Source organism: Hetaerina americana, unplaced genomic scaffold, assembly GCF_022747635.1.
Source record: "Hetaerina americana unplaced genomic scaffold, ioHetAmer1.1.p SCAF_8, whole genome shotgun sequence".
Classification (NCBI taxonomy): Eukaryota; Metazoa; Arthropoda; class Insecta; order Odonata; family Calopterygidae; genus Hetaerina; species Hetaerina americana.
In genome coordinates this window covers 18,736,504-18,751,978 of record NW_027287427.1, presented here as the reverse complement: position 1 = coordinate 18,751,978, position 15,475 = coordinate 18,736,504, and the positions used below count along the sequence as shown (strand labels likewise).

The window sequence follows — 15,475 nt, the reverse complement described above, 5'->3', positions numbered from 1 at the left end:
AAACCTGCTCAAATATCTCCCGACCCTTCCGACTTCTTACTGCATTTCTAAAAAATCATAACCCCCTACAATGTACACTCTGCCCAGATTTTTATATTTGTCAATGCACCACGCCCTTATATATTAGAATTAATAACCACTGAGTATCCTGTAACCTATCCTCACCATCCGCCTCCCACCCAGTTCCCAGACACGCAGCTAACTACAGCAAAAATGTCGACCATTGGTACAAAGTATCTAGTATTTCCTCCCTCCCACCAACAGCCACATATCTAATTAAGGGCCCTAGAGCTAGCTTGCATTTACATATCTTTTGAAATCCTGCCACCTCTCCCGACTAAATTGTTCATTCTTTAAGGGCTGCAGTACATTGTCGGGTACTAGTGCTCCGTGACGGGGATGCCGCTAATTACCTCGAAGATGGGCAGCAACCCTATTTTATATGAGTTAAACTGGTAATGACAGTGGTCGGTGCGGCAGCAATAATTTCACTATAGATGTGATTACAACTGAAAGGTGAAAATTCCAAAATGTCATTTCTTGAAAATTATAGCGTTTCCTCATGTGCGTGGGAGCTACGGACCAAGGCCAATGTCTAATAGTGCCAGATAAGGATGTAAGTGCCAACCTATCCTGATTAGTTGGATATCAAGATCTAAAAATGGTGTTGATGCTATCTCCACGGGAATGAGAACTTCCAAAAGGGGTCAGTTGACGAGTTCAATAATTTCGACGTCCTATGTCCTTCGGGAATCACTGACATATACTGAGATATATAGTATGGTTAAATTTTTTGCAACTAATACTGCTTTCACTATGTTAAAATATGATTTTAATGATGATATGATTGCGGGAATCGTTTTGCTTTACCCGTATTATTATGAGATAAAGTCTTCTATTTACGTCTGAAGAGAGAGGATATTTAGCCCCTATTTGAATTTCTCTTTGCTTTATTTTACAAATGACTAATACTCGCACTGGTTCAATTAAAGTAGCTGTGCTATAAAGTACCTTTCCTCATATCACTGTGTGAAGACCGATGATTTTTGTCTACTTAACAATGAACACGTGAATATTTTTGTAAGGCAATATTCATTTTACCAGTTTTGGCGCTTAGTCCCTTTGTAAATTCCACCCTTCATTTTCTTTATCGACTGCAGTGTAGTGATGTGAGCGGCAACAGACCACCGACAGATAAATATCTCGAAGAGCAGCAGCTCGTAAGTTCTTTTTCTGTTATTGACTTAAATAATAAACGCAAAAGCACACCATTTAAATTTTTCTGGAGATAATATTATTATATTCCTAGATCTTTTGATCTTGGGCGGGGACTACTCGAAAGAGTACACCAGTCAAAGGTGTCAACAAACTCAGAATTGGAGCAGCGGCTAGAAAAATAAAGGAAAGAAACGCATATATAATGGGGTCTTCGGTAGATACAGGATCATTCACGTAGACTCCATTAATGGAAATTAGCGATTAGGCATAATACTGCGGAAGAATATTGGGTTGAGAGTGAAGAGCTTCCTACGACGCAATGAATCACTCTTTATGGTGAAGATGGCATCAAAACCCATGAATACTGAAGGGGTAAATTTTACCCGGCGAAGTGGAGGAGATGTACGATGTGACGATATCGCCAAGGTAATGAAATATGTAAAGTGGCAAGAAAATTTAATTAATCTTGGAGATTGTAATTCAAATTTCGTATAAATCCAAGGGGAAAATATTATTTAGGAAATAAATATACAGGCATACAATATTGGCCAGAGGAGACAGGGATATGAATTAGGTTCGTGTATCACAGAGCGATAAATCTGAAAGAGTCTCTACGAAGCTCGAGTTTCACGCAGGAATCCCCCATGAGAAAACCTTTTATGCACCAAACATTTTAGGAATCAGATAGACCAACTGAGTCTATGAATCCATAGAACCGTTGAATCAACTTCGTATTTGGTAGAGGTTATAAACTTAGATTCCTTTGTAGAGCCAAACTTCCCCGTTCAATTCATCAGAAATTCACTAACTTAATAACATAGATACATCAATGAGGCGAAGACAGGCCGATTCATTAGATGCTGTTTGAAAAATCTCAAGATTTTAAAAAATTCATCGGTGGAGCGCTTACAGTTGGAATAAGAGTTTCATCCAAACGCTAATTGGCCAATTAATTAGTGGGAAAGTATAAATTTTGAATCCGTTTAGTGACAGGGAACGGAGCATGGAATATTTACTTCGTCTACTTGGTGATTTCATCCTATGCGTACCCACAATTATGAAATTCTTGCATGGCAGAGTCGCTGGAAAAAATGTGTAGAGGCCCAGTGTAAGGACAGTGCTTTGAATAATGTTATGCGTTTGTGGAAATATTTTCAATAAATTAATCTTTAAAAATGATTGCATTTCTTTCGGAACGCACCCTACCTAATAAGCATTTATATATATTTATGAAATATACGTATATTATAAATAAAAATATTTTTAGGAATATACGCTCAAGGCAAGCGAAATGAAGGACGAGAAATATTTGTAATTCTGAGAACAGCGAATATTGGCCGCAGCCACCGACACTTTCAGAACAACCCACGGAAACGATGCGTCGAATATGCCGAGAGATGCAAGACAATATGTATCATATTCCTTTGAAACAGAGAATTAGGAATCCGAATAAAGGACTGGAAAAGGTATCCGAGGGCAGTTCCAAAGCTCTGCTAATGAAGTGCCACCTCCATTTAAAAAAGCTAAAGAAAAGAATGAACCCGAATGCAGTCAGACAGATTACATAGATTTCTCAAGTTAACCGTCAAAGTTAACGATATGAAGTAACAATACAAGTTAAATTAAAAATGGTAAGAAATGGATAGATGAATACTGATTTTAAATAAAGGATCGTATGTTGCGCTTCAGTTGGAGAAAGTAAGTTTCAGAAAAATATTCAGTATTCTGCAATATACACGTATCGATGCGGTTGAGAGAGCAACGTGAAGATAATGTTCATGGTTATTTTTATTGTCCTGATGGTGGTCTTGAGACCTAGGTGAGAGAAGACCTGGTCTTACATGGACCGTTGAAGTAAGTACTTTTAGAAGTTTTAAGTTGAAATGTAAAGCAGCCACTGGGTAATAAACTTCATTGTAGTTATGAAAATATTGTTTGTATGTGATGTGGACGGCATTTCGTATGTGATGTGGAAGTGTCATTATGTAAAAATATTTTGTCTCTTACTGTTTTTATGTGTTTGTATGTAATTTTCGTTGTTAAAGTTATCTTTGACCTAACCTGACCGTTGCCACCGGGAAATTTGCCTAATTGCAACGTAATTGTGTAAAATAAATAAATAAAAAAATAAAGTATCAGACGGCGGTGCGGCAATACACAAGCGTCTTATGGGCAGAGAGCGAGAAACGTAAACAAAACGAAAGAAACTCGCACAGCGCTTGCTCGGGTGATTAACCCGTCTTCTACGCCGCTGTGGTGAGACCACACAGTGCAGCGTGTTTACCGGATGCAGAGGGGAGGGAGTGCAGAAAGGGTTTTGGGTTTTTCCGTCCCATGACTCGGCATTCCGATGGATAGGGAGAGGAGGAGGGGGAGAGGGATGAAGAAGAGAAAAGATGGAATGCGAAATTGCTGCGTTGAGGATTGTAAGGTTGTCTGCGGGGGCGAGGGGGTCGGGAAGATTGGGAGAAGGGGTGAACAAGTATTCCCCCAAGAAGGGGTGGAAACATGAACATAGAAACGGCGGAGAATGTAAGCAAAAGTTAAAACTTTGGAATAAATAGCGAAATAACGCAATTTCTCTTGGAATTTTCACTCGTTCCAAACACTATCTTTAAGGGTAACTATGGCTTACGAGCATCATTGTTTGTGCGTATGTGACATTGCTCGCCGACAAGAACAGTAAACAAGTCTCAAGTTGGATTATCCATTCGTTTTGACTTTTTTCAACCCTCTTTCAAAGCAAAGAATCAAGTTTTAATACAAGAATAGGTATATGTCATTAAATATTTATAAGTCAATTCGTAGTGAAGTAAGTCCCACTAAAAAAGAATTTTCCTCGATGTTGTGTCTAATATTCATCTAAAAATTGATACAAGATGCGCAAAAGTTTTCGCTAATTAAGATTCACCAACACCAGTCATCGAGATCAAAGCCCAATGCATTCCAACTATTTCCTTATTCTTTCACCGTTAACTATCCGGATAGAACAATAATTGACATGGAAGTATTCACAAAAAGGTAATTTTAATATGGAAGATACCAAATATAGCACAAAAGAGTACATACATGAGCACACTATTTAATTCTTCTGCGTACCAGATCTGCGAAATACCAAGGATGTCATCTACTTATTTTATTTGTTGCATTGAGACGCACCAATAATATGTAAAGATGCCTCTGGATGTCCTGGGCATAGAATCAATTATTTTAAGGGGAGTCAGTAATAAACCAATTAATCAATACATTCGAAAATAAATATACTAGGAAAGGGAGAAGGACATGCAGAGACAAGCGGTTCAACGCTACGAAAACCTTTGTACGAATTTTTGGGAAGAGAGGATTATAACGATACAAATCAGTTCTCTAGAATGATCATTGTGATAATCCAGTGCCTCTCACCCAGGGGCAATTTAAATGTCACAGAAAGTAGTTAATTAAGATAGAACTCACGCGATAAGTAGTACAAATGTGTGAGAACCACGCAAACTTGTCAGACTTTCGTGGTTCAGTGATTATTCCAATTATTTAGGGAAAACTATTTACTTTTACTTGAACAAGGGCAACTGGTACAATCATTATCAGAATTAAGAACCCGAACTAACCAAAATCTCACAATGATTTCATTTAATTGGTACATGAGACGATATAAATTCAAGATTTACAAAGACTTCCTCCTTAATCTTCCGTCACCTCCGTGGGCTTCTGAACCAGCGGCGTTTGACAGTCAAGGCCAACAACGGACCTCAAGTTCGCTCAAGAACAGGTTTAATATTTTTTGTGCTCCGATGATTTTGAACACTACCTCGATCACTCTGCCCCTGCAGTCTATTTGGTGAGTCCCAGAGAATATATAAGGAACAGCCCAGGATTTAATCCACTGACGGGCCTACTCCTGAAAGAAGAAGACATGTCTCCGAAGTTCGCGTTGCTACTTGTGGTGGTGGCGGTCGCCTTAATGCACGTTGAATCTACACCGGTCGAGGACTTAAACGCGGTGAGTATTCCTGAACAGTGGGATATATAAATAAACTTTAATTCGCTGAGCGTATTGGAAGGAGGGGAGTGTTAAGAGTGAAGCTTTTTAGCCTTCGGATCAATTCCGACGGATTTGTTTGTTGTTTGAGACCGGAATTGGATTTTATTCTTGATAAAACCTCGTGAAAACATAGTGATGTCCAGACAAAATTTACATTCGAAGGTTGACGTTCTTTGCCGCATTATTATAGCAAAGTATGCGCGAAAACATCCGTATACCGTCGCAAAACTTTGACTCAAATTATTTTGGAAATTCTTATCTGGAATCTCAGAAATTATTCAAAATACACCGTTACCACAACATCATGATACGTTTACATGCCAAGAAAAACTTCGTCAGTGAAAAGGAGTCCCAAAACATAGTTCTTAAGTTCTTGGTAAATAATTTGAAGTATACATCAGTAGCCATTGTTTTCTTTCTTAAAGAATACGTCATTTAAGACTGAGCACTAGGACTTTGCAACCACTAACAATCAGCAATCATTAAAAAGACATTTTCTAAAGACTTGCCTTTTACCGAGTACACTAAGCGACTCATCGAGTAAATAAGAGAGAAAATTAAGTTTTCTTCCATTCTAAATCCAGCGTAATTTAATCATTTGAATTTCCCGGTATTATTATGCGTTCCAAACGCACAGGAGCATTCCCATAAGTAGGAGAAAGGGAAAACTCTGTCTTCACCCTTCTTTGCAACTATTTGATGTACCAATAGGTATTTGCAGCATATTGGGGAATAATTTGCTATTCCGACTTTCACGAAATACGCTTGAACAAGTCTTGATGAGCCACTGCAAGAATGAATATTTTTTGAGAAATTGAACAGTTAAAATTTTTTTCTCGCTATCATCTTATTATAATCATATTAATAAAAATGCATTAATTCTATTCCGTATTTCATCATGTTCTTTAATTCTAAATCTATATTTCAGGCACTGAATTATTTAAATTTTAATTATGAATAGATACATAAATTCATTGCTTTTTCCTAACCAATAACGAGCACGATGCCTGTGCTTATAAACAATTCTAGGCAGGAAAGTCGAGTGTTGAGTTCTCTAAACTGGAATGACGCTCCACTCCACGCTATAGGACGTAACTACATAGTTATGAAAATAAATCCACGGATAAGCACTGGTAGGCTACTAAATAAAAATATATCTCGATAAAATACTCCCAAAACTCTCAATTGACGTCGTCACAGTTAGGAATATTTACCGACGACAATTTCCATATCAACAACACTTTTCTTGACGTTTCACAGATGGGATGAAGTCGGACATGGCAAGAAACAAGTTCGGTTTAATACTATTGAAATAGAACATAAAACTCCTCTAAAAATGAAATAGTTCATCACATTATATACCAATGTTCGTGTTTCATTTTATGTGGTTCACTTATATCGCACTGCCTTGGAGAGGTGCTCTTGCATTAAGCGCTTTCAAAAACTACTTAAAGGCCATTCGAAGGCTAAACTTGAAGGCCTGCTGATTTCCTCATGAAATGCACTTTTGCAGGTCCCAAGGGAGTTTAACCCTTCCGATCCCACAAATCGATACCCGCCGGGGCCCGTCTACCCAGAGAATAACCCAGAGTACCCAACTGCGGGACACGACGAAAGTAACCCAGTAGGAAGCATCGTGAGATCTGCACTTGCCGTAAGTATCACGGTCCACTAGGGCTGGTCCATTGAGTGAACTTTTTGAGTGATTTTCTCTCTCATAAGTGGTCGAAAAAAATAGAATGCAAATTTGTCTCACATTATTTCATAAAACAAGCAAGTTGAACTGAATGAAATAAATTAATGATCACTAAAAGAAAAAAATCCATGATGATGTACCCTTCAGCCAAAATTATTCCAGTTCTTTACGAGTTGAATATAAAATCAAACCAATTCATTAAATGACAAACTAACAGCATATTCAGCTAAAAAAATGACTTTAATGAGCATTAAGTGTGGTTCATTATTAGCGGATCTCAAATTATAATTTAAACTCAAATATCGCTTAAAGTAAAATTTATTGAAATAGTTACGAATGCGCAGTGTTTTTTCATGCATGGATGTCATGGAATACTCCATAATGAAATTGAAAAAAATTACAGCAGTGTAAATATTTATTTTTTATAAAAGTATTGAACACACCGATTTATAAACGTGAATTTTTTACGATAAAGGTCATATTTGCTTAGCAGTTGGTTATTACTGCACCACTTATTTAATTACATGAAAATAACAATGGTGGGGGTCATACCATGCCCGTTTTACTCTTGAAATGGCTCGGTGCTCGCCTAAATATGTTTCAAGTGGTCGTTATCTATCTATTGTACTTTAATTTTATATCTTTCATAGGAGGTCATTCACTAGACTGTATCTTTGCAATCTTATCTGAATTATATCACGCCTTTTTAATCGCAATTTCCCGCATTCTTTCGACTGAAGATAACTTCCATATTAATACACATTCTTCCTTGCTATCTGTGATGATCACCATTCTCCATTAGATACTTCATTCCTATTCTTGTTTTTTTAATTGTTTCAGGAGTGTACCGCACCGTACTGAGTTCACCGCATGAAAATTAGTTCCGATTGAACTGATTTCCATGTAACTTTTAAATCAAATTATACGTCAAACATGTTTTTGAAAGTCTAAACGAGTAAAGATTTATTCGATGACAGTACTAAAAACATTAAAATGTAATTAAGAAAAATAATTTGCGTTCCTCAATATTGAAATGACAAAAATAACTTGATTTTGCAATGAATATATGCTGTGATTTAATGTCTAAGAATTTAGTACATTAATAGAGAGTACACCCGAATTAATTACAGCAAAACTGTGATCCATAAACATTTTTCTTGCAGATACCGATAGGCATCCTACAATCACTTCAGCAGTCTCTACAAAAACTGGTTTCTCCAAAATATTGAAAAAGAAATGGTGGAAGAAAGTATGGATGTTGGAGAGTCGACTGCGGAGCAGAGATATGAGTACGGCTTAGGTTTATCAATGCCAGCATTGCTATTTAATATCAATTTGTACAGTTCTTTTTTTAAGAATCATTAAATAATAATTTTTAGCCATTGTTTTATTGGATAATTCAGCTCATTACGATAAATTGTCTTGTGCCAAATCCGTTGGAATTAAACTAGGAAAATACTGATCATTTGAAATTTAATTTTTTTTATTCGTTTACTTCTCCACGCTCTATTTATTTTTTTTCTAAACTGATCTAGTGGAGAATTAATCACATATGTGGAAAATTATATAGATATGTTTTCATTAAGAAAAATATAAACCCATGAACCATTTTACAACGTCAATTGGTCATACCACGCACTGGAGTATCAATGCGTAAGATCAATAATTTAAGACATCGGAGTGTTTGAAAATTAAACTGGAAAGTGACAGAGAGAGTCTATTTAAAAAATATGCATAGTTCCCAGTCTCGAGGGTTTTTGTTTAAAGTAACTGTCTCTGTTTCCTTTTAAATTCAACAACAGATATTCATTAAATAACTAATATCATGCCATTTAATTGAAATTCGTATCTTTTTATTTAATTGGTATTCGATATTCCATAAAAATTACATCGTCTACTACGGTAACTTTAACAAATAATTTATGCATCTTAGAGGAAATTAATTAATATTGGAAGGATGCGACTAAATTTGCTAAATGACAGTCGCATTCTTCAATTAATAATAACAAATCTAAGGTCACCTACGAGTGCTGAAATTTCGGAAAAAACAACTATCACACCTTTTAGATCTTGGTCAGGCTACTACTATATGTAACAGAAAAAGATAAATTTGAAATTAAGCTACGCTTAAAATATAGAAACAGATTGCTAAAGCCATGGCTGAAAAGGGAAATAACACAATGTAACATTACTTTTCACATACACTCTAAGTCAAAATATTTTTCGAATAATCAAACAAAGCGAGGGGTAAGAGATGGAATAGATAGGGACGGATTCATTCAGAAAGAAAATCAGCGTCTTGATTTCATTCTGAGTGAGTGTATTGAGGGGTGAGGAGAATAACGAATGTATCTCCTCGCCTCTCATTACTGATTTGATTCTGCGTTCCATAAGATTTTTTTCCAGTACAATGATTACAATAGTTTCAGAATATGCATAAAACGGAGATGAAGAGAGGGTAAGTAAACCAAACTCAATATATCTATTTAGTGCAAATAACTCGATTGAAAATGATATTTGTCTATTATTATTCAAGGACGCATTTTGAATTTTTCATATATCTCTGCAATATATTTCAATTGACAATTCTTAAAGTATCACCAAACGTATTAAAATTAAATTAATCAAATAATGAAGGTAAATAATAATGTCAAGCATAATCAATACAGGTAACCTACCAAGGAGAAGGTTGGTTTTGGAATTTATCTGAAATTTAAGTTGCATGAACGCTTCTTTGAGGGGTTTTGAAGAAGTTCTGGTTAATAAAAAAACATTATCTTAAGTTTACCTTTTTTAGTTCTCAATAATTTATACTGTCATCACTCAACTGGAATGATCATTTTCCAGATCCTTCTCTCTTCATATTTTCCCTCCCGTCACAGCCTTCAGCATCCAGATACCCCTAAACGCTTCACCCACAAATTCCTCTATCTCTCCAATATTAACTCATACATACATTTACTCTCTCACTTCTTTTCAGCCTATCTCATTTTTTGCTACGTTTACCATAACATATATACACAATTTAGGCTCACACTTTTCTCTCAGGAACTAATTCAGCAGCTCAACGTTACTCTCCATATCAAAGTTTTCCAAGATTATTCGGGTCTCCCACCGGGTCCACGTTCGTAGGGTTCGTTCGTGGACCCGGTGGGAGACCCGAATAATCTTGGAAAACATTATTCGCCGGGAAAGTACCAGATCATTCTCCATATCAAAGGCTTAAAATTTGTTCAGGTCATTGGCCGTTGTAGTCCCAGGATTTTAAAATACATTTTTATATAAGCAATCTCTATGAAGTTTAATTGTTGAGGTTACAGTAGACGTTTTTTTGGCTCAGTACTTAGATAATATGACGTTATATGTACCACTGATCACATAACGGATTATATAAACCATCGGTCCTGATTAAAGATGCACCTTAGGCATTTTTTATTGTTGGAAATGACATCGAAAAAATAAATGTCATAGTGCGCCGATAAAAATGTTGTGTCAACTGACTAGTTCATCAAATACGTCAGGTATTTTCACTTCTCACGGACACAATAGAGATAAGCAGCGAACTCATACCTCCAATATCTATCTAGGGTGCTTGAATTATTTTATAGATTATTGCATTGATTGTATTGGAACAATGACACTTGAGTTTGCTTCCAACGAAACGTCTCTGCCTTCACACGCCAAATGCTTCAAGTGACTTAGATATAATGAAGATAACTAAAGACTAAGCAAGAAGATAATACATTAATCGCGGCCTCGATACAAGTGTGAAAACAAATTTCCTAACAGAATAAGCATCTCTGTATAAACTAGAATTGCAAAAAAACATCAAGACAAATAATTAAATGTGTTCCATGATAACCTTTTTCGCAAGAGAATTTTTTCTAATCAGACGAAGCCATTGAGAAGGATGCTTTGCCAACCGAGATGGCATTGAAAGAAATTCCCTGTCTCAAGTCAAAAAGCTGCTCACGTTCTCTACCACTCGCTCCCGACGCCTTCGTCACGAATGGTCATCAAGAAAAAATCGAATCGAAAGCTCAACCTCTTTGTGAGCCTTTCGCTACAGAGGCCCATCGGGGAGTGACGAATCTCGTGGTGAGATGAAACTGAGTGAGATGAAACCCCTCCTACGAGTAACACACATGGGTGAGAGAAATTCTCGTATCGATTAATTTTCACGCTACCAGATGGCCATTGGTGCTACCCAGCGGATTCATTAATAGCGCCCGATGACTTCTTACTGTGACACTTCATACCACGCAATGCTTGTGAAATCACGGATTTTGTGGGAGTTAGAGAAAAATGAAAAATATTCCAAATTAACAGCAGTCAAAGTTCAAATACAGAAAACACACTTTCCATGCTGATGATACCAAAAATATTTAGTTGACGAAATAAAGTTGATGTAAAATATCTTTGGAAATGTTTTATTATAACATAAACGGCGGGCGGTTACTCTCGGCATGAGCAGACGTTGATTTTGTGATGTTGGTGAGATATACTTGTAGTGATTGCAAAATTGCAATCGGTATCTGAAAAAAGATAATAAAAAATAATCAATGACTCAATTATTAAAAATACAATAAATTTAGATCATTCTAAGTTGTTTGAAAATTTACATGCCCTAAAAAATGAAGTTTTTGCGAATATCATATTAAAAGTTTTACATCGGCATCGTGGATACCAATTAGGATGATTTATTTTTACTGAAATTAGGGATGCCTTGGACATTTTTCCATCACATTAATAAGGCGAATAAAATTTAAAACAAATCGGTTAATATTTATATACTAAATCGTCAATTGACTCACCAGTCACACTTAAATTTGAAGGGATTTACTGGGGTAGTCACCTTCTATCTTTCAGGGACTGATGATAGAATGTTAGTGAAATAAGAGGAATAATCCGTTAATAGCTTTTACGTACTTTAATTATTTTTTTGCATTAAATGGGAAGAAGAAATAAACGTGAAGTGAATAAAATTATCATGGGAGAAAATATTTTTATTTATTTTGGAAACAGGTTTAACGCTGGAATGCACTCGTGAGTCTTTTAGAATGGCTAAACCTTGCACGAGGTGCTAAATTTATTCGATTGCACCATTTCTCATTCTGTAAATCGTTCAAGGCACAACAGACACGCCAAAAAGTGTCAAGAAAACTTACGTGCAAGCAAAAGTATATCTCATTTAGCAAGTATCTCACGATATGTGGGGATGGCAAGCACCTGATAGAAATTACAGTTGTTAAAACGGGATCATGTTCACTCTCTTTAGGCGTTATCAGTGTCGAGCCGTGTGCCGAGTCTCTAGCCATACAAGTGGCGTTGGAATTTATTCATCGTTCCGTCCGGTGAAAACTTTACTTTCCATAGGATAGTATTCGATTCTATCAGAAATAGTCTCTACGTTTCTCATATTGCCCACGGCTGGGAGGAAGACGAACTGTATGCTTGATATTTCATCCTGACGTCTAATGGCAAAGCAATGTTGCATACTCCAAGACGAATTTTCTGCATTCCGAAACGACTTCGAGCTTCACTAACTCCGGTAAATAATGAAAATTACAGTAAATTAGTAAAAGCTACAGATAATTGGATTTAGAACTCATTGTTCTTGTATGGCTTGGAATTAAAGTACCTAGTAACACAAAGATTACGATGCTTTGGACCTCTTCGTAACATTCTATGGAAAACTCATACTATGCTGATGTTCTATTTGAAATCATACTTTCTTGGGAATGTTTTTAATTCCAATGTGCGGAGAAGGTTTCACCTAGACACCCGGTACTAACTGCAATGCGTAGGCATGATAACAGAACCCGGAGGTATATGGTAAGGTGGTTGAGAATTTAAAGTAAGATCATTACTGCTCATCAAAAGTATTTCCATCCACATGAATAATGACGAATTTCCATAGATCATCCTTAAACCTAAGGTACATGACGGCATTTCAACGTGCATGATTTCTCCTGCAGAACACCATAGTCATTTTCGTAGAAAATTCTCCGAATTAAAATGCTTTCACATTTATATCTCCCCATTTTCTTTTAAACATTAAAATAAAATAAATCAATTAGAGCGACAGACGCGTAATTTCTTCTTGTTTCAGCAACATTCTTTAAGCCCATGCGATAACTCCATAGAAGCAGGCTAATTGCATAAAACTTAATTTTTAGCACGTGTAGATCAAATTATAAAATATGAGTCGATTATTAGGAAATAGACCGTCTACGGGTTGGTGGTCAGACTGTCCTGTATTTCGGTAAAAATGAATCACCCAAAGAATTTCGTCATATGAGTCGCATAATCAAAATAATCCTGTCATGTTATATAATCCTATTTAATATCTTTATTCACTTCATTGCCATCCAATTACTTTTAAGGTCTTACAAAATTGGTTACCATAAACAGTTCATTGATAACGTAAACCCAAGAATAAACCACTTACTCAAGTCATATAAAACTTCTGTTTTCCTTCTGTTAAACACTGTCTTTCACTTATACATTTTTTCTTTCGCGATATTTTTTCTTGCCTTAGTTTTAATACATTTACGCACGGAAAGAACGGTAGTCTTACTAAAATTATGATATTCAATAACTTTTATTCTACAGGGACATTTGAGCAAACGATTGACAAAAAATGGTGTAAATCTTGGAAGAATAATTCGATTCCATGCACGAGTAATGAAAGTTAACTGAAGCTTGAGTTGACCTCAATGTCGAGGCTATTCAAAAACATGACTGAAGCCCCATGAATTAAAAGATTTTATTCAAGCCACACAGTATAAAAGGGGCGAAGTGAAAGGGTTTGAATTGAAAGTGTTACATTAAAAGCGATCTCAGATTTCCCACTGGAATATTTAACATAAGATATAAACACCAACTCCACTTGAATCCAAGAATATTTCATAAGAAACACACTAGACTTTTCACAGCGCCAAATGACCCAGGTTAACCCAAAAGAAAACACACCACAATAGTTTTGTATCAAAACCACTTGCAAGGACAAATATTTACAAACTGCGCAATTACGCAAATATGCGGCGCCTTGAGAAGTGTTAATGCACAAATTTCATATTGGACGAAGCGATATCACTAATTGATTCACTTGAGTCATTTTCTCCTGACCGCTATCAGAGTCCACTGATGGTAAATCTTAATGCACAATCTATGACCCGCTTAAAAATACTTTGAAATGTAATCAAATACTTACTGAGAGCGATTGATTTATAATGAAGTCTACTGGAATTTGCTTCCCTTGCACTTGTACAGGGAGGTCTTCGTTCTGGCTTAAATAAACCTGAAATTTCCAGAAATAAAACAAAACTCACTTTCTACATCGTGATACAAGATTTGGAGAAAGTTTTCCTTTAAACCGTACGCGGAAAAAAATACAAGTAAACAAGATTGCTTGGAAGGAATGTTGTTTATCAAGGAAATCAAAAACATTTATTTCCAGATTCCTGTATGCATTAATAAAAACATATTTCTATTTCGTTGCATGAAACCTTCTTCAGATAAAATATACAGTTACATTCAACAAATTAAAAATAAAAAAATGATTTATCGATAGCTTTTTCTTCAAAATAAATTATGGTAAACTAGTATTTTTTAAGCTATGAGATTTAATGCGTTTAATAATAAATTGGCGGAAAAATGTTAAAAATAATAACTAATTCAACTTGCCACACTAGGATCCTTTCGAATCAGCAGCACCGGAGCCGTTTGCGCCAAATACGCAAGCGCTGCCATTGTGACCACAAACACCAGGAACGTCGAAGGCATGTCCTCTTCTTCCTAGAGGATGTGCTTTAATGCAATCGATGCCTGTCCTCGCCCTCTTTATATGAACGGTCAATTACTCCTCAAAGAGAGGGATGCCACCAAAATCACGGCTGAAGGCAATCCTTAAACCAGTTCCAATCGAGTATCCAGCTGGAGTCGGTCCGTGGCAATGGCCTTGAATTTCCAAGCGACTCGCGATGCAGGAAATATGAGGATACTGTGGTGGACCGCGAGGCCATTGTCAGTGAAGAATATAGAAATTGCTCCAAAGACAAGCATTTGAAATTGTTTTACATCGCGAATAGTTTCACGCCGATTGCTCCTGAATTTAAAGGCTTAACCTATAATAACTACGTTTAAGTGACGAAAAAAATCTTGACACAAATATGTAATCATCTAGCTGACGCTACATCCACTTTTCCTCCGTTACTTCTTCCTCTCGCATTTCGTTGAAGAGAGAAAAATAGATCCTAAAGATTTACCTAAAAACGAACGGCAAATAAGTTGTTCGGTAAAGCACTGCCATAACTATTTCTCAGTTAAATATAAAAAAATGTTAACACCTCTGCAGTTTGAAACAAGAAAATCTGTAAGGAAACAAAATCGTTCAACATCCATTTAATATTCACTTTCGGATGCTCGATTCCAACAAAATTCTAATCAGATTTCAAAATTTTTAAAGGCATCAACTTTACAGTGTGTGTCAATGAAATTAATAGCCTTTTTAGCTGCCG

General features: G+C 36.1%; 2 long non-coding RNA genes across 2 annotated transcripts; one reads left to right on the top strand and one right to left on the bottom strand.

Annotated features, from left to right (window-relative positions):
- The first annotated feature begins 5,121 nt into the window (after positions 1-5,121).
- LOC139698110 (uncharacterized) lies at positions 5,122-8,287 on the top strand. The gene is made up of 3 exons (XR_011702851.1): positions 5,122-5,215; positions 6,771-6,911; positions 8,117-8,287. It is a non-coding gene; the product is annotated as an uncharacterized lncRNA (long non-coding RNA).
- A 2,264-nt stretch (positions 8,288-10,551) lies between these two features.
- On the bottom strand, positions 10,552-14,751 carry LOC139698037 (uncharacterized). The gene is made up of 3 exons (XR_011702841.1): positions 14,643-14,751; positions 14,170-14,256; positions 10,552-11,488 (listed from the first exon to the last, which is right to left on the bottom strand). It is a non-coding gene; the product is annotated as an uncharacterized lncRNA (long non-coding RNA).
- Between the last annotated feature and the right edge of the window lie 724 nt (positions 14,752-15,475).